At 46.0% G+C, this 22,529-nt stretch overlaps 1 protein-coding gene across 1 annotated transcript in view; it reads left to right on the forward strand.

Moving 5' to 3' along the window:
- Window positions 1-8,183: 8,183 nt before the first annotated feature.
- Window positions 8,184-22,529, forward strand: part of phrf1 (PHD and ring finger domains 1) — a 179,922-nt gene continuing 165,576 nt past the window's right edge. The window contains exon 1 of the mRNA XM_073049972.1: window positions 8,184-8,337. The gene's annotated coding sequence lies outside the window, so the exon portion shown is untranslated. The remainder of the gene's footprint in view (window positions 8,338-22,529) is intronic.

The following is a 22,529-nucleotide window of genomic DNA, read 5'->3' on the forward strand; positions in this document are numbered from 1 at the left end:
TGGAAAAATATTTGCAAAGCATAATCTTCCATGGCTCTGTTTGTGAGCCCTCTGCTGAGAGGCGGTAGTTGTTTAGTGAGAAGAGGTGCCAGGGAGATGTTGCTGCCGCTCTCCATGCTGGGAAAGTGTCAGCTCCTGACTGAGCTGGGTCAGCAGTAGCATCTACCTGAGCAGCTTTCGACATATGCCTGAGCGATCAGTCACTCTGAGAGCACGGAACACTACTACTGCCAGGAGGGTTCACCCAGCAGAAATGATTCAGCAATGAACAACAACCTTAACAATAAACTGCAAAATAACAAGCCACAGAACAAGAGGGAGCAGATATGGAACACCAAGGTAACTGAAGGCTAGGAGCAACTGGCTGAGTGAACGAGGATTATGGATGAGAACTGGGTTTAAATAGGCTGCAGGTGGTGCGTCTGGAACAAGCAACAGGTGAATCCTGTTGGCTAGGTGGAGAATGGGAGTTTCAAGTTTAAGTTGAATTGCTATTCACTCATACCCATGCATACAGCTAAATGAAACCCTGCTCCTCCAGGGCCAAGGGGTAAAGCACACAGACACCAGTCATACACAGCACAAGGCAGACATCACACACATAAGATACCAAGTAAACAACCAGTCACACAAAAAATATACACGTAGCCCAAGTCCCTGAGTGCCTTCCCATAAATTGATGGTGCATTGGCGCTGTTGGCAAGAACAAGCAGATCTCAGCAGTCCGCAGATGAACATACAGATGCAATCCAGCTTGACTTCTACCAAGCGAACACTGGAGGGAAACATTGATGGGAGGAGGGCCAGACACCAACCCAGCACGGATGCCGCACCGCACCACCTCTGTCGTCTACTCTCCTGAGTGGCTGCAACAGGCAACCCCGTGGCATGAGGCCTAGTCTGCACTCCAACCGAGGCCACCCAGCTTTTCTGCCATCAGTGTCGCCAATGAACATGGGAAACAGAATTGCAGGATTTTACATTACCAATGTCCACCAGGGACTTGCGATCACAAGAGAAACATCCAAGACAATTACTTGCTGTTAGACGCGGCCTTGGCGCACCAATTCCAATGCATCCACTGAGGTGCTGACATGTGCAGGTCTGACAAACACCCAGTCTACATGCAGAGTGAAATAACAGGCCCCAGCCATCAGCCACCCCGAAAATGCAGAACACCGGTACCCAGACTACACGTCATTGTACTTTATAGGATCCCATGACAACAGGAGAGTTTATAAAGTGTGAAAGCCATGAAATTGGGGTAGTTCCACTCTATCAGCTCGGAAGTCCTGGTCCATCACAAACTGGGGGCTTCCTTGGTTGCAGTAGACGAAAACAACTTTTCTTGGGCCGTGTCATGTCCTTCGCTCTCCTCGGAGTGTTCAATACCACCTTCTTGGCCGTTGGATTTCATCAACCTAGCATGCCAGAGCTTAAATCACATGCTAGGACAAGCACGTAGAGCATATAGAGCAGATAATATGTGCCTGAGCTATCAGCCACCCTTACTGCCAGGCCTGCACGTCCAGGCACATCCAAGTGGCCACCCAGCTAACAGGATTCACCTGCCACTCCTTCCTGACTCATTGCCTCAAGCCTACTTAACCCCACCTCTCATCCATTGCACTTGTTCACTCATCAAAACAGCTGGCCCCAATGTGGTGAACTACATAGACCTGTCTGGACACGCCCCCCCCCCCCCCCCCCGCTGACTGTTCCTGTGGCTCCTCCCACTTACTGTGGCTCCTCCCACGGACCCCGGTATCCGCCCCGGCCTCAGTCTCCAGGATGTAGTGTGGTGGTCAATTGCTGCTTGTTCTTTCTTCCAGCCAATAAAAGCCTATATCTCACCTCACGTCTCCAAGAGTTATTGATGGTGCATCAATTTTATTGGCTGGAAGTTTTAAAACATGGAAAGCATTTTACGTCCGGAAAAATTAGACCTTGATCCTCAAAACTCAGAAGCAGCTCTTGCCTTTGAACTCTGGTTTGCATGCTTCCAATCATACTTGGAGGAGGTTCGAGCAACTGAGCCTGCTATTATGCACAGAATTCTCCTTATTCACCCCCCCCTTTGTTTTAAGAGAGAGTCCCCATGTGGCGAAGTTTCTTACAAGTATATTTACAGGTTAAGTCTATCAGGTGGTCGAATTTGTTGCTGCGATCTACGTAGCACCGGCTGTGATTGCACAGGTGTCAGTGGTGATTGCACCGGAGGTGTCAGCACAGGTACCCGAGGTGACACCACGCACACCGAGCCCTACACAGACTCCTCACGACACTCCTATACCGGGCGTCTCACATACGCATATACCAGGCGCCTCGCACACGCATGAGGGATCACTGACGCCTAGTGGGCTGACACCTCCAGTTAGGCCGGAACCAGCACAACCTCCATCTCCGGTCAATCACCACTGGCACCTGTGCAATCACCACCGGTGCTACGTAGATTGCAGCGACAGATTCGACCACCTGATAGACTTAACCTGTAAATATACTTGTAAGAAACTTTGCCCCATGGGGACTCTCTTTTAAAACAAAGGGGGGGGTGAATGTGGTGAACTACATATATCTGTCTGGACACCCCCCCCCCCCCACTGACTGCTCTTGTGGCTCCCCCCACTGACTGTGGCTCCTCCCACAGACGCCGGTATAAAGGCGATTGGGGACTCCGCCCCGGCCTCAGTCTCCAGGATGTAGTGTGGTGGTCAATTGCTGCTTGTTCTTTCTTCCAGCCAATAAAAGCCTATATCTCGCCTCACGTCTCCAGGAGTTATTGATGGTGCATCACCCAACCAGTTTCTCTGAGCTTTCCAGCTCACTGTCTAGATAGATAGATAGATAGATACTTTATTCATCCCCATGGGGAAATTCAACTTTTTTTTCCAATGTCCCATACACTTGTTGTAGCAAAACTAATTACATACAATACTTAACTCAGTAAAAAAATATGATATGCATCTAAATCACTATCTCAAAAAGCATTAATAATAGCTTTTAAAAAGTTCTTAAGTCCTGGCGGTTGAATTGTAAAGCCTAATGGCATTGGGGAGTATTGACCTCTTCATCCTGTCTGAGGAGCATTGCATCGATTGTAACCTGTCGCTGAAACTGCTTCTCTGTCTCTGGATGGTGCTATGTAGAGGATGTTCAGAGTTTTCTATAATTGACCGTAGCCTACTCAGCGCCCTTCGCTCAGCTACCGATGTTAAACTCTCCAGTACTTTGCCCACAACAGAGCCCGCCTTCCTTACCAGCTTATTTATATTGTTGCCTGGTCTGTCATTAAGGATATCATTCAGTGCTGAAACATGTCCAATACTCTGCCTATGAGTCCATCCTCAAAGCGGAAAACACCAATCCCCACACTACAGACACAGAACACCAGACCCACACTACAGAAACACACCAGACCCACACTACAGACACAGAACACCAGACCCACACTACAGACACAGAACACCAGTACCACACTACAGACACACAACACCAGTACCACACTACAGACACTCAACACCAGTACACACTCTACAGGCAGAACACCAGTACCCATACTACAGACACAGTACACCAGGACCCACATTACAGACACAGAACACCAGTACCCACACTACATACACAGTACACCAGGACCTACAGACACAGAACAATAGAACCACACTACAGACACAGAACACCAGTACTACACTACAGAAACCTACTTCCTCAACACGAACTGCTCCTCCACCCACCTTTGTATCATAATAAATTAGACCAATTTACCACATTACCCTGCCTCACTACTTGGTCTTGCTCAGGGGTGACTACTCTAAGAGTGCCCACTCTCTTCTCTCCCCTCTAAGAGGACCACAACTTGTCATGGTTTGGAGGCATGTGTATCTCTGTGACCCAGAGAGCTATGCTGGCTGGAGTCAGGGCTTTATGCTCGGGCTCTTGGTAGGGTCACCCACATCAAACAGTTGAGGATAGAGACCAGACTCAGAATGGCCCTCTGGTCCTCCAGATTTGTGTGTTTAGCTCAGGGCAAACAACATTGACTGGTCAAACAAAAATGTTTTGGAAATAGCAATGAAGAATCCTTCTACATCTGAGTGTGATGGTATTCCTGAGTCTCCACCTGGGACTTGCATTGCTGACAGTACTGAAAACCAAGAGGAAGCTACTGACATAATGAAAGAAGTCCTGAATACTGCCAAAACCAAGACCAAAATTGTTTCTGGAATGACAGAGAGAGATGGAGGACCTTCATTGCTGCCATTAAAGTCCAGCAGTGTAACGGGCAGTAAGTAAGTAAGTAAGTAAGTATGTCTCTTCTCTTCATGTGTGACACAGTATCTCGCTTCTCCAGACGAGAGACAGAGTTTAACCTGGACAAGTATGAGGTACTGCACTTTGGGAGGTCAAATGTCAGAAGAAGGTATACAGTTTATAGTAGGACTTGTGGGAGTCCTGTTGTTCATGTTAAAAGTCTATACCTCCCTTAAAATAGCAAAGTTCAAAATTCACATTTATTTAAGAACATAAGAAATAGGAGCAGGAGTAGGCCAGCTGGCCCATCGAGCCTACTCTGCCATTTAATAAGATCATGGCTGATCTGGCCATGGACTCATCTCCACCTACCTGCCTTTTCCCCATAACCCTCAATTCCTCTACTCTGAAAAAATCTATCCAACCTTGTCTTAAATATATTTACTGATGTAGCCTCCACTGCTTCATTGGGCAGAGAATTCCACAGATTCACCACCCTCTGGGAAAAGCAGTTCCTCCTCATCTCTGTACTAAATCTACTCCCCGAATCTTGAGGCTATGTCCCCTAGTTCTAGTCTCACCTACCAGTGGAAACAACTTTCCTGCTGCTACCTTATCTATCCCTTTCATAATTTTATATGTTTCAGTAAGATCTCCTCTCATTCTTCTGAATTCCAGTGAATAGTCTCAGGCGACTCATTCTCTCCTCATAGTCTAACCCCCTCATCTCTGGAATCTACCTGGTGAAACTCCTCTGCACCGCCTTTAAAGCCAGTATATCCTTCTGCCTTTTGCCTATGTCCTTTTTTGAATGGTGGTGTGACATTCGCTGTCTTCCAATCCGCCAGGACCTGCCCAGAGTTCAGAGAATTTTGGTAAATCATCACCAAAGCCTCTACTATAACTTCTGCCATTTCCTTCGGTACCCTGAGGTGCATACCATCAGGACCAGGGGACTTGTTTATCTTCAGGCTCACAAGTTTGCTCAGCTCTACCTCTTTAGTGATAGCTATTGTATCAAAGTCCTCACCTCTCATTGCATCCATAACATCTCTCTTTGGCATGTTAGATGTGTCCTGCACTATGAAAACTGACACAAGATAGTCATTCAAAGCCTTGGCCATTTCCTCATTACCCAATATCAGTTCCCCCTTTTTGTCCTCCAAGGGATCTATGTTCACTTTAGCTACCCTTTTCCGCTTTATATAATTATAAAAACTTTTACTACCCATTTTTATATTTTGTGTTTGTTTGTTTTCATAATCTGGCTTCCCTTTCTTTATTGCTCGCTTAGTGGTTAGTTTTCTCGATCTTCCAGTTTCCCACTGCTCTTGCTGACTTTGTGTGCGTGAGCTTTTAGTTTGATTTGATCCAACCATGGATATTGCAACATTGTCACAAACAAGAGAAAATCTGCAGATGCTGGAAATCCAAGCAATACAGTACACACAAAATGCTGGAGGAAATCAGCAGGCTGGGCAGCATCTAGGAAAAGAGTAGTCGATGTTTTGGGCCAAAACCCTTCGGCAGGACTGGAGGCACAAAGCTGAGATTTAAAAGGTGGTCTTTGAACACAGAGTGGAGACTTAGATCAGCCTGACCTCTAGTTCCCCCACATCTCTCTTCTTAAACCCTAACTTGATCCCTAACTCCTCTCTCTGTCCCCAAAACCATCCTTACAAAACTAAAAAAAATTATATATTAAACAATTAAATAATAACCATCTAAATCTGAGTTGTGAGTCAACTCACTTCACTGTGGATGTAAGTGTTACTGGACAATAGTCAATGAGGCAAGCTTCCATGTTCTTCATAGGTACCGGTATAACTTAAGCCTGCTTAAAGTAGCTGGGTACCTTGGACTGCTGAAGTGAGGGTTTGAAGATCTGAGTGAACATTCTAGCCAGTTGATCAGCACAGGTCTTTAGGACTCGGCCAGCTATCTCATCTGGGCCAGATACTTTCCGTGGGTTCACCCTCCAGAAGGGTACTCTCATGTCAACCTCAAAATCCAAAATCACAGGATAATCAGGGGCTGTGGGAGTTCTCCACGTTTTGAAGGTCAAAGCAAACACAGTAGGCATTGAGCTCTGCTGGATGCAAAGTCCTGCTCTCTCCTAGGTCACTTGATTTAACTTTACCAGTGGTAGCATTCAAGCCTTACTAAAGCTATTGAGTATTCTTTATTGATTCATTTTTAGTCTGGAATTGACACTTTGCCCATGAGATGGCTTTCCAGAGATCATATCTGCAAGTTTTGTAACTTTTTTGGTCGCCAAGAAGTTCCCACTACCTACTAAATGCTCCCAATGGCATGAGTCTCAAATACTTCTAACAACCAAGTCCATTTCCTAGCCTTCATATGTGGCTTAGCTACTAAACCCAGTGGAAATATTTCTACTGACAGGAGAAGGCTCTTGAACCAAAGGGGATAACTTCACTTGTGCAATCATTGAAATGTTCCCATAACCCATAGACTCACTTTCAAGAACTCTTCATCTTATGCTCTCACAACATTTATTGCTTATTTATCTTTTATTATTATTTCTTTCTTTTTGTATTTGCACAGTTTGTTGTCTGAGTTGAACACCCAAGTTGTGCGGTCTTTCATTGATTCTGTTATCATTATTATTTAGATTTATAGAGTATGCCCACATGAAGATGAACCTCAGGTTGTATATGGTGGTATATATGTAGTTTGATAATAAATTTACTTTGAACTTTGAAGAGGCAAAGGCAGATTATTGGCACCTTAAAACCAGTCGCTGTAGGCAGAAGGGGCTTTTCAGCTGTGTTTGGCTCGAAGGATTAAAACTTCCAATCAAATGATGATAGAACAGAATGCTGTCAACAACACAACTGTAGAAATCTCCAAGTCTTTGGTGGCATATGAATCTCCTCAAACTTCTTATGAAGCAGAGACCCTGGAATGCTTTCAAAGTTCAAAGTAAATTTATTATTAAAATACATTTTTGTCACCCTGTACAACCATTTTCTTGCAGGCATACTCAATAAATCCATAACAGATTAATAATCATAATAGAATCAATGAAAGACTGCACCGAGTATTCAACCAGTGTACGAGACAACAAATTGCATATACAAAGGTTAAGAAATAATAATAAAAAATCAATAAGCAATAAATACTGAGAATGTGAGATGAAGAGTCGTTGAAAGTGAGTCCAGGGTCTTTACTCTGACTCCTCGTCTTTTTTTCCAGTCCTGATGAAAGATCTTGGCCCAAAATGTCAACTATACTCTTTTCCATAAGATGGTGCCTGGCCTGCTGAGGTCCTCCAGCATTTTGTGCATGCTCCATAGGTTGTGGCAACAGTGTAGTGATGGGATAAGCAAAGTTGAGTGAAGTTATCCCCTCTGGTTCAAGAGCCTGATGGTCGAGGGGTAATAACTGTTCCTGAACATGGTGGTTTGAGCCCTGAGGCACCTGTACCTTCTTCCTGGCGGCAGCAAGAGAGAAGGGGGTGGGGTGCATCAGCACACTTTGAAATGGCATTGGAGGTTTTTTGTGATCAATGTGTTGGGCTCAGGATAGATTATCTGGGATGTTGACGTCCAGGAACTTGAGGTGCTCAACCTTTCCATTATCATTCTCATCCGTATCCAGGTCAAATACAGGCCGTCCATCGCTCGGCTCCCTCCGGCTGCCCTGTTCGGACAGGCTCGGCTCTCTTCGTCGGCCCTGTTCGGAAAGCTTCGGCTCTCTTCGTCGGCCCTGTTCGGACAGGTTCGGTTCTCTCCGTCGGCCTTGTTCGGATAGGCTCGGCTCACTTTGGGGGCCCCGCACGGATAGACTCGGCTGGGCATGGGCCCTGTTCGGTACGAGTCGTGACGGTTTGACAGCCGGACCAAGAGGCCCCGCTCGGATAGACTCGGCTCTCTCAGTCGGCCTTGTTCGGACGGGCTCGGCTCTCTTCGGCGACCCCGGTCGGATGGACTCGGATAGGCTCGGGTCTCTCCGGCGGCCCTGTTCGGTACTGCGTTCGGTAAGGGTCGTGAGGGTTTGACAGCCGGACCAAGAGGCCCGGGAGCGCTTGGACTCGGGACGCTGGACCCGGAGCGGCGAGAGGTGAGTGTGAGCGGGCGAGGTAGAAACTCGGGAATTGGGGTTGGGAGCGGAGCGGTGCTGGGACGCTGCTGGAGTCGCGGCGTAGCCTGCGGCCTACACCGCCTGGGTGATAAAGTGGACGCGCTCACAGCAGCGCCTGTGGGGGAGCTGGGCTCCGTCCGCAGGCCGGACCCGGGGTCGATGAGAAACCGAGGGAAGGAGAATCCGTATCGGATCCCAAGCACGGCCCAAAGCACAGCCCTGGCTCTAGGTCCAGGCTTCAGGCAAGGCCCCAGGCACGGCTAAAGCTGCAGTTCCAGGCCCCAGGCAAACCGTCCCTGACTTGTTCACCCACAGTTCAGTTCACAGTCTTTACGGAGGGGGCTGTACACACAACTGGCACACTCCTGTATGAGGGCAGTTTATTTCCATAAGAAACAGGAACAGGAGTCTGCCATCTGATCCATCCAGCTTGCTTGGCCATTCAATCTGATCATGGCTGATCTGACCGTGGACTCAGCTCCACCTACTTGCCTTCACCCCAGAACCCTTACTTCCCCTGTGAATCAAAAATCTAGCTAACTGTGTCTTAGATATTTTAAAACGTAGCTTCTACGGGCAGAGAATTCCACAGATTCACGACTCTCTGGTAAAGCAGTTTCTCCTCATCTGCCTTAAATCTATTCCCCCGAATCTTGAGGCCATGTCGCCTAGTTCTAGTCTCACTTACAAGTGGAAACAACTTTCTTGCTTCTGTCTTATCTATATCTTTCATATTTTTATATGTTTCTGTAAGAATATTATGGGGCACTGTCTGAAAAGGTATTGGTGACCACACTTGGAGTATGGTGAGCAGTTTTGGGCCTCTTATCTAAAAAAAGATATCCAATCACAAACAAGAGAAAATCTGCAGATGCTGGAAATCTGAGCAACACACACAAAATTCTGGAGGAACTCAGCAGGCCAGGCAGCATCTAGGAAAAGAGTACAGTCAACGTTTTGGGCTGAAACTGGCTGAGTTCCTCCAGCATTTTGTGTGTGCTGTTAAGAAAAGATGTGCTGGCATTGGAGAGGGTCCGAGGAGGTCCACAAGAATGATCCTGGAAGTGAAAGGGTTAAGGTATGAGGGGTTTTTGGTGGCTCTGGGCCTGTACTTGTCAGAGTTTAGAAAAATGAAGTAGATTTCATTGAAACCTATCTAATATTGAAATGTCTAGATAGAGTGGCTGTGGAGAGGATGTTTCTTTTAGTGGGGGAGTCTATGACTAGGGGCACAACCTCACAATAGAGCTATGTCCATTTAGAGCAGAGATTAGAAGGAATTTCTTTAGCCAATGGGTGATGAAGTTGTGGAATTCATTGCCACAGATGGCTCTGGGGACCAAGTCATTGGGTATATTTATATTGGAGGTTGATAGGTTCTTGATTAGTAAGTGTGTCAAAGGTTATGGGGAGAAGGCAGGAGAATGGGATTGAGAGGAATAATAAATCAGCCATGATGGGATGGTGGAGTCAATGAGCCGAATGGCCTAATTCTACTCCTGTATCTTATGTTCTTATTTACGGAGTTCCACATTGACCTACTTGAAGCCTATCCCTGCATTGCAACTGATAACTTTCATGTGGACGATTTTTCCAGAGGGAACAGTAATTAGGCAGATGAGGGCAAGGGGCCAACAGGAGGGACTGCACAGGTTGGCTGAATGGCCTGATTCAATCATTGTATATTCTGTATAATGCAACGTACAGTCCTTCAGAATCAAAATTAGGACCAGATTTATTATCACTGACTTAGATCAGGTGATGTTCCTGAAGGTTGTCATAGCTGAGGGCAGAAGAGCTTCCGTTGTCTATTAAATGCTTCCAATGTCATGCGTCTCAAATAGCCTCTGACAATTAAGTCCAGCTCCTGGCTTTCATGTGTGGTTTAGCTACAAAACCCGGTGGATCCATTTCTAGTGACAGGAAAAGGGGCAAAGGTGCGCTACTGGTGCCTTAAAACCAGTTGCTCTGAGCAAATGGGACTTGTCATCCATGGTTGGCAGCTCATCTAGGAGAGGGAAAACTCTGATCTCAAACCTCAGCGATACCCACCTCATGGCGAAGACCAGGAGTGAACCCTGATGGAAAATCTGGAGCTGGAGTCCCTAAGGCAGTCCTACTTTGAATTCAATGCTGACTGGCAATTCCTGCAATGTTGCTGGTGCCAGACTGTATCAATCTTTGCCATTGCTTTGGATTCATCAGCTGTGTGGAGAGGGGGAGCCTTCTGCATGGGCAACAGCTTGCTTTTCATACTGTACTGATTTGTGTTATTGGCTTGTATATACATAGACAATGGAGAGCCTCATTTTATGTTCAAAATCTTGCAGTTTAAAAGGAATCTGTGCTGGCTGTTTGTGAAACTAGTGCAGAAAATTATTTTGCTTGTATTGTGGTCTTATAGAGGGAAAACAAATCAACTGTGATCAAAAGGTGAAACAGACTCCACGTCTAATTCTGCTCCTATGTCTTCTGGTCTTACAAAGGGATAATAAATCAGCCATGATTGAATGGTGGAACAGACTCAATTGGCTGAATGGCCTAATTCTGCTCCTATATCTTATGGTCCTATAGTATCCACTTCCCCTTTGAAAATTGCTGGTAACTAAAGAATCAGTCAAAACCACTGTTGTGGCTGTATCTCATATATCAAATATAAACAGACCTCTTGTACAGAAAGACCTCACCTTAACACCTTGTTAAGATCTTGCACTTTATCATTTCCCTGCACTGCACTTTCTCTGTAACTTTTACAATTTATCCTACGTTGTTTTTTTTTATCTTGTTCCACCTATGTTGAGTTCAGTACCAACTGACAACTGGTAGTAAACTGGATTAAACATTGGCTTTGTGGGAGAAGTCAGAGTTAGTAGATGGTTGCCTCTGACTGGAGGCCTGTGACTAATGTTGTGCCACAGGGACTGGTGCTGGGTCTGTTGTTGTTTGCCATCTATATCAATGATCTGGATGATAATGTGGTTAACTGGATCAGCAAATTTGCGGATGACACCCAGATTGGGGGTGTGGTGGACAGTGAGGAAGGCTATCATGGTATGGAGAGGGATCTGGATCAGCTGGAAAAATGGGCTGATAAATGGCAGAATTAGTTTAATGCAAACAAGTGTGAGATGTTGCACTTCAATAGGACCAACCAGGGTAGGTCTTACACAGTGAATGGTAGGGCACTGAGGACTGTGGTAGAACAAAAGGATATGGGAATACAGGGCCATAATTTGGTGAAAGTGGTGTCACAGGTAGATAATCTAATCACAAACAATAAAATCTGCAGATTCTGGAAATCCAAGCAACACACACAAAATGCTGGAGGAACTCAGCAGGTCAGGTAGTATCTATGGAAAAGAGTGCATTCGATGTTTCGGGCGGAGAATCTTCATCAGGACTGGAGAAAAAAAGATGAGAAGTTGGAATAAGAAGGTGGGAGAGGGGAGGCAGAAATACAAGTTAGTAGGTGATAGGTGAAACCGGAGGAGGGGTGAAGTAAAGAGCTGGAAAATTCATTGTTGTTGAAAGATACAGGGCTGGAGACTGGGAAATATAATAGGGACATACAGAAGGCCATGGAAGAAAAAGGGGGAGGAGCATCAGAGGGGAAGTGACAGGCAGGCAAAGAGATAAAGTGAGAGAGGGAAAGGGGGATGGGGAATGGTGGTGGGGGGCATTACCGGAAATTTGAGAAATCGATGTTCATGCCATTATGTTGAAGGCTACCCAGACGGAATATAAGGTGTTGTTCCTCCAACCTGAGTATGGCTCATTGCAAAGGTAGAGGAGGCCATGGACAGACATCAGAAGGTGGGAAGAGATATAGTTCAGGTAGCTGTCAGAGTCAGTGGGCTTATAAAAGACATCAGTAAGTAAAAGAAGTTCTTCCAGGTCAACGCCTTTGACCACAGGGCCATCGGGCAGTGGTCGGCACATAATGTCCTGCAGGCACTGCAGGAGAAGGATGTGATGGACACAGTGGGGTGGTTCCCTGAGCAGACTGTCCAGTTCATCTGGCAAAATACCTCATCGCCAGACCCCAACAACAGGCACCAAGACCTTGCCTGACTGGCGGTGAGAGGGGTCCTCCCAGTCAGATCCCTCCTGTACGCTCGGGACGTGGTCTCCACACCCCGCTGCCCACGGGAGGACTGCAGTGAGGAGGAGCCAGTAACCCACATCTTTGCATACTGTGGGTTCGCAGAGAAGGTGTGGAGGAGGATGGAAGGGACAGTGTTGAGATTCATCCCCAGCAGCTGCGTAACAGAGGACTCTCTGATCTACGGGCTGTTCCCGGGGACGTACACGGAGACCAACTTCTGGTGCTGCTGGCAGATCATCAACTCGGTGAAAGATGCTCTTTGGTCGGCCCGAAACTTGATGGTTTACCAGTACATGGAGATGTCCGTGGGGGAATGCTGCCCACTGGCACATTCTCGGCTGCAGGAATACATGCTGAGGGATGCACTGAAACTTGGTGCAGCCACTGCAAGGGCCAGGTGAGGAAGGACCACAGTTTAGAGTTCTTCTCCCGTGTGAGTTGAGGGGTAGGGTGGCGGGGAGTTTACCTCTCAACAATGGAATGTAAATATGAAACAACAGAGTGCCACGTGGGTGGTAAAAAGTGTGGAAATGTAAAGACCATAATGGAAACATTTGTAAAGGATTGAGAGACATTGAATGGTTTACTGTACATAATTTTACTTTTGAATAAAGTATATTTTGATTAATAAAAAAAAGTAGGTAAGCTGTCTCCAGAGATAGAGAAAGTGGAGGGAGATGTTTGAAATGGACCAGGTAAGTTTGAGGGCAGGGTGGAAGTTGGAGGTGAAGTTGATGAGCTCCGCATGTGTGCAGAAAGCAGCACCAATGCAGTCATTGATGTAGCGTAGGAAAAGTTAAGGAGTGACAGCAGTGTAGACTGTTCCACATAGCCAACAAAAAGGCAGGCATAGCTAGGACCCATGTGCGTGCCCATGGTTACACCTTTTGTTTGAAGGAAGTGGGAGGAGCTGAAGGATAAATTTTTGAGAGTGAGGGTAAGTTCCGCTGTACAGAGGAGAGTTCTGATGGAGAGGTCTACTGTCCAGAAAAAAACAGAGAGCTTTAAGGCCTTCCAGATGAGGGATGGAGACGTATAGGGACTAGATGTCCATAGTGAAAATAAGATGACTAGGGCCAAGAAACTTGAAATCATTGAAAAGATCAAGAGCTGTCCTCCGCCCCCCATTCACCATTCCCCCATCCCATTTCCCTCTCTCACCTTATCTCCTTATCTGCCTATCACCTCCCTCTGGTGCTCCTCCTCTTTCCTTTCTTCCAAGGGCTTCTGTCTTCTATCAGATTTCCTCCCCCTTCTCCAGCCCTTTATTCATTTACTTCACCATCCCTCCCCTGAATTCACCTATCACCTTGTATTTCTTCCTCCTCCTCCCCTACCTTCATACTCTGACTTCTCATCTTTTTTTCTCCAGTCCTGATGGAGGGTCTCAGCCTGAAACGTTGACTGTACTCTTTTCCATATATGCTGCCTTCCCTGCTGAGTTCCTTCAGCATCTTGTGTGTATTTCACAGATAGATAGGGTCAAAAAGAAAGCTTTACGTACATTGGCCTTCATAAATTAAAAGCATTGACTATAGGAGATGGGATATTATGTTGTAATTCTATAAGACATTGGTGAGGCGTAAATTGAGTGTTGTGTGCAGCTTTGGTCACCTACGTACAGGAAAGGTGTAAATAAGATTGAAAGAGGACAGAGAACATTTACAAGAATGTTGCTGGGTCTGGAGGACCTGAGCTATAAGGAAAGATTGAATAGGTTAGGACTTTATTCCTTGGAACATAGAAGATTGAGAGGAGATTTGATAGAGGTGTACAAAATTATGAGGGGTATGGATAGGGTAAATGCAAGCAGGCTTTTTCCACTGAGGTTGGGTGGGACTACAACCAGAGATCATGGTGAAAAGTTTAAGGGGAACATGAGAGGAAATGTCTTCACTCAGAGGGCTGTGAGAGTGTGGAATGAGCTGCCAGACAAGTGCATTCAAGCTCAATTTCAACGTTTGAGAAGTTTGGGTAGGTACATGGATGGTAGGGATATGGAAGGCTATGGTACCGGTGCAGGTCAGTGGGAGCAGGCAGTTTAATTGCCTTGGCATGGACTGGATGGGCCAAGAGCCTGTTTCTGTGCTGTACTTTTCTATGACTACCTCAGTGCACTGTCTAATGATTTGATGTGTCTGAACAGTACGCAGTGCGAGCTTTTCACTGTATCTTCGTACCTGTGACAATAATAAACCAATATGAATACCAGTAGCAGCAGGCCATCTGGCCCCTCGGGTCTCCTCATTCATTTTTTTCAAGATCATGGTTGATCTTTTACCTCCAAGACCCAGAAATCTCTGTCTACCATTTGAATACAGAAAATAACTGAGCCTCCATAGCCAACTGGGTTAATTCCAACATTCGAGTACTCTTTAGGTGAGGAAATTTCAGTAGTTCAGTTTAATATCAGAGAAATGTATGCAATATACATCCTGAAATTCTTGTTCTTCACATCCATGAAAACACAAGAGTGGTCCAAAGAATGAGTGACAGTTAAAACGTTTGAACCCCAAAGCCCCCCCCATGCACCAGCAGCAGCAAAGCAATGACCCTCCCCCCCCCACCCATTTCTGCAAAAAAGCATCAGCACCCTCCACCCACCAAGCCTGCAACAGCAAAGCCCCCAATAAAGACCATGATCTGCAGTACAACAAAAACTAATCAATGCACACACCATGCTGGAGGAACTCAGCGGGCCAGGCAGCGTCTATGGAGAGGAGTGCAGTCGACTGATGAAGGGTCTCACCCAATATTGTTTATATATTGTATGTATATATTTATATATACAATTAAATATTATATATTTAATATTGTTTATATGGACATCAGTAAGGCCTTTGACAAGGTCCTTCAGGTTAAACCATGATCCTATCAACCTCTGATGCCACTTTCAATGAATTATGTACCTGTAATCCCAGATTGATTTGTTCTACCATACTCCTACCGCTCACTGTGTTAGACCTACCCTGGTTGGTCCACTGAAGTGCAACACCTCACGCTTGTCTGCATTAAATTCCATTTGCCATTTTCAGCCCATTTTTCTAGCTGGTCTAGATCCTGCTGCAAGCTCTGATAGTCTTCCTCACTGTTCACTACATCTTGCTGTCGTCCACAAATTTGCTGATCCAGTTCACCACATTATCATCTAACTCATTAATATCAGTGACAAACAAAAACAGACCCAGCACTGATCCATGCGGCGCACCACTAGTTACAGGCCATCAGTCAGAGAATGAGTCATCTCCTACTACTCCCACAAAGCCAATGTCTAATGCAATTTACCACCTCACCTTGAATACCAACAATTCAACCTTCTTGACCAATCTCCCTGCGAGGTCTCGTCGAGTGCCTTGCTGAAGTCCATGTAGCCATTCTCTGCCTTCTTCAACTTTACTGGTAACTTCCTCAAAAAACTCTCTTAAGGTTGGTTAGACATGACCTGTCCTGAATGAAGCCATGCTGACTATCCTTTATCAGTCCATGTCTATCTAAATACCTGTAGTCCAGTCCCTTAGAATACTTTCCAATAACTTTCCACCATTGATATAAGGCTCACCAGCTATAATTTAGTTTATTTTTAGACCTTTTCTTAAAAAACAGAACACATTTGCTAATGATACTAAATTAGGGGGTCTTGTTGGTAGTGAAGCTGGTTACAATGATTACACAGAGATCTTGATCAGTTAGGAAGATGGCTGAGGAATGGCAAATGGATTTCAACTGTGATAAGTGTGAGATGCATTTTGGATAGTCAAACGAGGCTGGGACCTATACAGTGAATGTCAGCTCACTGAGGAGTGTTGTGGAACAGAGGGAGCTGGGAGTACAAGTGAATGTCAGCTCACTGAGGACTGTCGTGGAACAGAGGGAGCTGGGAGTACAAGTGTATGTCAGCTCACTGAGGACTGTCGTGGAACAGAGGGAGCTGGGAGTACAAGTGAATGTCAGCTCACTGAGGACTGTTGTGGAACAGAGGGAGCTGGGAGTACAAGTGAATGTCAGCTCACTGAGGAGTGTTGTGGAACAGAGGGAGCTGGGAGTACAAGTGAATGTCAGCTCACTGAGGAGTGTCGTGGAACAGAGGGAGCTGGGAGTACAAGTGAATGTCAGCTCACTGAGGGGTGTCGTGGAACAGAGGGAGCTGGGAGTACAAGTGAATGTCAGCTCACTGAGGACTGTCGTGGAACAGAGGGAGCTGGGAGTACAAGTGAATGTCAGCTCACTGAGGGGTGTCGTGGAACAGAGGGAGCTGGGAGTACAAGTGAATGTCAGCTCACTGAGGAGTGTCGTGGAACAGAGGGAGCTGGGAGTACAAGTGAATGTCAGCTCACTGAGGAGTGTCGTGGAACAGAGGGAGCTGGGAGTACAAGTGAATGTCAGCTCACTGAGGAGTGTTGTGGAACAGAGGGAGCTGGGAGTACAAGTGAATGTCAGCTCACTGAGGAGTGTTGTGGAACAGAGGGAGCTGGGAGTACAAGTGAATGTCAGCTCACTGAGGAGTGTTGTGGAACAGAGGGAGCTGGGAGTACAAGTGCACAGTTCATTGAAAGTGGCCGTGCAAGCAGACAGGCTGGTGAAGATGATGTTTAGCATGCTGGCCTTCATCAGTCAGGACATCCGAGTTTCGGAGTTGGGACATTATGTTGAAGTTGGTGAGGCTGCAAACGGAGTATTGTGTACAGTGGATCTTATTCTCTGTAGTAAAGGAGAATGAGGACGTGACTTACAGGAGAATGAGGGGTGATGTGGACTAGAGGGCTTGAGTAATAGGGGGAGATTGACCACACTGGATCATATTCCCTGGAGCACAGGAGAATGAGGGGTGACCTCGTAGAAGTTTATAAGATCATGTGGAATAAGAGTAAGGTGACAGTCATAGTCTTTTCTAGACAGAAGAAAAAGGAGAAATTTTGAGGCCACTTTACGCAGGGGGTAGTGGGTACCCGGAGTGAGCTGCCAAAGGAAGTGGTTGAGGTGGGTACAATTGCATCATACGAGAGGCATTTAGAAAGATACGTGGAGAGGAGGGGCTTGGAGGGTTGTGGGCCCAATGTGGGCAACTAGGATCAACAGGGAAGATAATGTGGTTAGTATGGACCAGTTGGGCTGATTGGCCTGTTTCTGTGCTGTATTACTCTGTGATTGACATTTTCCTCACTGCTCTATCTGTCATGTTGTTTCCACTTACACAGCTTCACCATGTCCCTGAGAAGCATTCCTGTCTCCACATCACTAATGGCATTCCTACTCAGTTTAGTATCATGAGCAAGGTTGATTCCCCATCCAATGTAGATGATAAAGATGTGGTGATTCTTTAACCAAAACTATTTATCATCTACATTGGATGGGGAAATTTTGTCCATATCAGAATCTGAATTAGGTTTAATATCACTGACATACTGTATGTCATGAAATTAGCTGTTTTGTAGCAGCAGTACAGTGCAATGAATAGTAATAAAAACTATAAGTTACAATAAGTGTGTGTATATATGTAAGTAGAGCGAAAAGGGAGGGATAAAAATTCTAATGAAAAAAGTGTTCAGGGGTTTATTGTCTATTCAGAAATCTTATGGCTGGGGCAGAAGCTATTCCTGAAACATTGGGTGTGTGTCTCCAGACTCCACGTGTACCGAGATTCAGTGGAAAGCTTGTCCTGCATACAGTTCACACACCATTATGTATTGGGCTCTGTGATAGCATAGCGGTTAGTGCAGTTCCAGCTCAGGGCATCCCGGATTTCTGAGTTCAATTCTGACACAGTTCTGTAAGGTTTTCCTGTACATCCTCCACTTGGAATGTGAGGGTTTTCCCTGGACGCTGTGGATTCCTACCACAGTCTGAAGACCTGCTGGGCCATTGTAAATTGTCGCGTGATTAAGTTTGGGTTAATCGGGGTTGCAGGGGGTGTGATTCAAAGAGCTGGAATACACTGTATCGCTAAATAGATGGAGTTGTTAAATAATGTGTAGAGGTGTGGCATTTAGGTCAGCAATGAAGGTCCTTCATCTCTGGCGGTGTTCAGGGCTTTCTTCATGTCAGTAACTTCCTCTTGGTTTTCACAACTGTCAGTCATGCAAGTCCCGTGGAGACCCAGGAATACTATAGCACTCAGATGTAGAAGGATTCTTCATTGCTTCTTCCATAGTAAATTTGTTTGATCAGTCAGGGTTGTTAGCCTTGAGCTGAGCCCCCGAACCTGGAGGACTGGTGGACCATTCTTAGTCTGGCCTCTACTGACGTATTTGGCATAAGTGACCCACACAGGAGCCAAAGCATGAAGCCCTGTCTCTAGCCAGCAGGGCCCTCTGGGTCACTGAGACGTGCAGGCTTCCAATCCTGGATAGACAAGGCTGTGTCCTCTTGGAGCAATGCATAGAGGTAGAACAAGGAAAACTATAACCTTGCTGAATAAAGTGTACCAGCTTCTGAGAAAGTGCAGTGCAATAAAGTGCAAGATCATAATGCGGTAGGTTGTGACTTTAAGAGTCCAACTTATCATACTGGGGAACTATTCAGAAGTCTTATAACAACAGAGTAGAAGCTGTCCTTGGTGGTATGTGCTTTCAGGCTTTTGCATCTTGCCCACTGTAAGTGACCTCCGATGTATGTGGTTGGTGGAGAATTGGGGAAACTAATGAGTATGTGTGAGAGAATTAGAGAAAAAATATGAGGAACAGGATTTCTCAGAGCTGGGATAGACTAGATGAGCTGAATAGCCTTCTATTTCGTCATGAGGAAGTATCAAGTACTGATCTCTGCAGTACCCCATAGTCACAGCCTGCCATTAGAAGGATCCATATTCCTACTCAGCAGTACAAAAGATTCTGCAGATGCTTGAAATCCAGAGGAACTCAGGTCAGGCAGCATTTATGGAGAGGAATAAGCACTCAACATTTTGGGCTGAGACCCTTCATCAGGACTGGAAAGGAAGAAATAAGATGCCTGAATAGGAAGGTGGTGGGTTGCGGAAGGAGGACAAGCTGGCAGGATATGGGTGAAGCCAGGGGTGTGGTGAAGGGGGGATGAAGTAAGAAGCTGGAGGTGATAGGTGGAAGTGGTAAAGGACTTGTAAAAGAAACTGATAGAGGAAAGTGAGCCATGGGAGAATGGGAAGGTGGAGAGGCATCAGGGGAGTGTTGATAGGTGGGTGAGGAGAAGAGAAGAGGTCCTAAACAGTGATTGTTAGGGCACTGACGAGTATTGTGAAACAGAGGGAGCTGGGAGTACAAGTGCACTGTGCACTGAAAGCTGGTGTGCAAGTAGACAGGCTGTTGCAGAGACTTTTAGCATGCTAGCCTCCTTCAGTCAGGGCTTCAGGTTTCGGAGTTGGGACATTCTGTTGCAGTTATATAAGTTGTTGGTGCAACTACACTTACAGCATTGTGTTCAGTTAAGTATACAGCCTGAGAAGTCAATTGGATCCACTCCAATTTGCTTACGGTCTCAACAGGTCCACACAGTTTGTTGTCGTTTGCACATTGGTTGGTTGTCTCTCCTGTTGGGTGTGGTCTTAAAATGATTCTATTACATTTCTCGTATTTGACAATGAATGCCCCCTAGAAAACGAATCTCAGGGTAGTTTATAGACTTTATTAATATATAGGACTTGGCATACAGGAGTGAGATATGCCAACTAGTGGAGTGGTGTCACAGCAATAACAACCTGGCACAATGTCAGTAAGAGAAAAGAGCTGATTGTGGACTTCAGGAAGGGTAAGACGAAGGAACACATACCAATCCTCATAGTGGGATCAGAAGTGGAGAGTGTGAGCAGCTTCACGTTCCTGAGTGTCAAGATCTCTGAGGAACAAACCTGGTCCCACACATATCGATGCAGTTATAAAGAAGGCAAGGCAGCAGCTATATTTTATTAGGAGTTTGAAGAAATTTAGTATGTCAAGAAATACACTCAGAAACTTCTATAGGTGTACCTTGGGGAACATTCTGACAGACTGCATCACTCTCTAGTATGGGTGGGGGTATGGAGGGTCTACTGCACAGGACCGAAAGAAGCTGCAGAGGGTTGTAAATTTAGTCAGCTCCATCTTGGGTACTAGCCTACAAAGTACCCAGGACATCTTCAAGGAGCAGTGTCTCAGAAAGGCAGCGTCCATTATTAAGGACCTCCAGGACCCAGGGCAAGCCCTTTTTCTCACTGTTACCATCAGGTAGGAGGTACGGAAGCTTAAAGGCACACACTCAGCGATCTGGGTTCAATTCTGCCACTGCTTTTAAGGAGTTTGTACATTCTCCCAGTGACTACGTAGGTTTCTTCTGGGTGATCTGGTTTCTTCCCACATTTCAAAGTTGAATGGGTTAATAGGTTATTTGGTCACATGGATGTAATTTGGCAGCACAGGCCCGTTGGGCTGGAAGGGCCTATTACTGTGCTGTATCTCTAAATAAAGAACACAAATTAAAGACACCATTCAAGGCCCCAGACAGTCCTTCCAGGTGAGGTGACACTTCACCTGTAAGTCGGCTGGTGTGGTATACTGTGTCCGGTGCTCCCGGTGTGGACTTTTATATATTGGTGAGACCCGACACAGACTGGGAGACAGTTTCGCTGAACACCTACGCTCGGTCCGCCAGAGAAAGCAGGATCTCCCAGTGGCCACACATTTTAATTCGACGTCCCATTCCCATTCTGATATGTCTATCCATGGCCTCCTCTACTGTCAAAATGAATCCACACTCAGGTTGGAGGAACAACACCTTATATACCGGCTGGGTAGCCTCCAACCTGATGGCATGAACATTGACTTCTCTAACTTCTGTTAATGCCCCTCCTTCTCTTCTTACCCCATCCCTGACATATTTAGTTGTTTGTTTTTTTTTCTCTCTCTCTGCCTATCACCCTGCCTGTCCTCCATCTCCCTCTGGTGCCCCCCCCCCCCCCCTTACTTTCTCCCAAGGCCTACCATCCCATGATTCTTTCCCTTCTCTAGCTCTGTATCACTTTCGCCAATCATCTTTCCAGCTCTGAGCTTCATCCCACCCCCTCTGGTCTTCTCCTATCATTTCACATTTCCCTCTCCCCCCACTACTTTCAAATCTCTTAGTATCTCTCCTTTCAGTTAGTCCTGACGAAGGGTCTTGGCTCGAAACGTCGACAGTGCTTCTCCTTCTAGATGCTGCCTGGCCTGCTGTGTTCCACCAGCATTTTGTGTGTGTTGTTTGAATTTCCAGCATCTGCAGATTTCCTTGTGTTTACAAATTAGAGACAATTATCTTGAATGATTTTGGTAGGATACATAAACTGTTTCTGTGCAGTAGGTTCAGGAACAAGAGTACACAAGTTCAAGTTGATTGACCACAGGAGAAAGAAGACTGTTACATAAAAAAATTATGGCCTAGAATGCAGTCTTGAAAAGGTAGTGAAAATGAATGATTGAACAGATTCGTAACTCAGAATTAATACACACATACAATGCTGCAGGAACTTAGTGGGTCAGGCAGCATCTGTGGAGGGACATGAACAGTTCATCAGGATTGGAAAGGAAGGAGGCAGAAAGCAGAATAAAATACTTCCGGGGGCAGGGGGTGAGCACAAACAATAGGTGAATCCAGGCGAGAGGGTGAGGGTGGGGAGGGGGGAGAACAGGGAATAATGTGAGGAGCTGAGAGGTAATAGGTAAGGAACACAAAGGGCTGAAGAAGAGTACAGTAGAGCGATGGAATACAACATGGTGGGGAACTCACTTCCCACTGATCAAGGATCGGTTTTGTTGAATATCTGCTTCATGTGTCACAAAAACCAGTGTTTTAACTCCACTTCACGTTCTTACACCGACATGACTGTCCACGGTCTCCTCTATTGTCACGATGAGGCCAGATGCAGGATGGAGGAGCAACAGCTCGTATTCTGTCTCTGTTCTTCATGGATGTCATAGCTGGAGTGGTAGTGGGGAGAATCTCCTACTACCTATTAAATATTCCCAATGGTGAGTGTCTCAGATAGCCTCTGACAACCATCAGCTCCTGGCCTTCACGTGTGGCTTAGCTACTAATCACCGTGGAACCATTTCTACTGACAGGAGGGGCAAACATGGGATACTGGCAC

The sequence above is a fragment of the Hemitrygon akajei genome, chromosome 6 (assembly GCF_048418815.1).
Source record: "Hemitrygon akajei chromosome 6, sHemAka1.3, whole genome shotgun sequence".
Classification (NCBI taxonomy): domain Eukaryota; kingdom Metazoa; phylum Chordata; class Chondrichthyes; order Myliobatiformes; family Dasyatidae; genus Hemitrygon; species Hemitrygon akajei.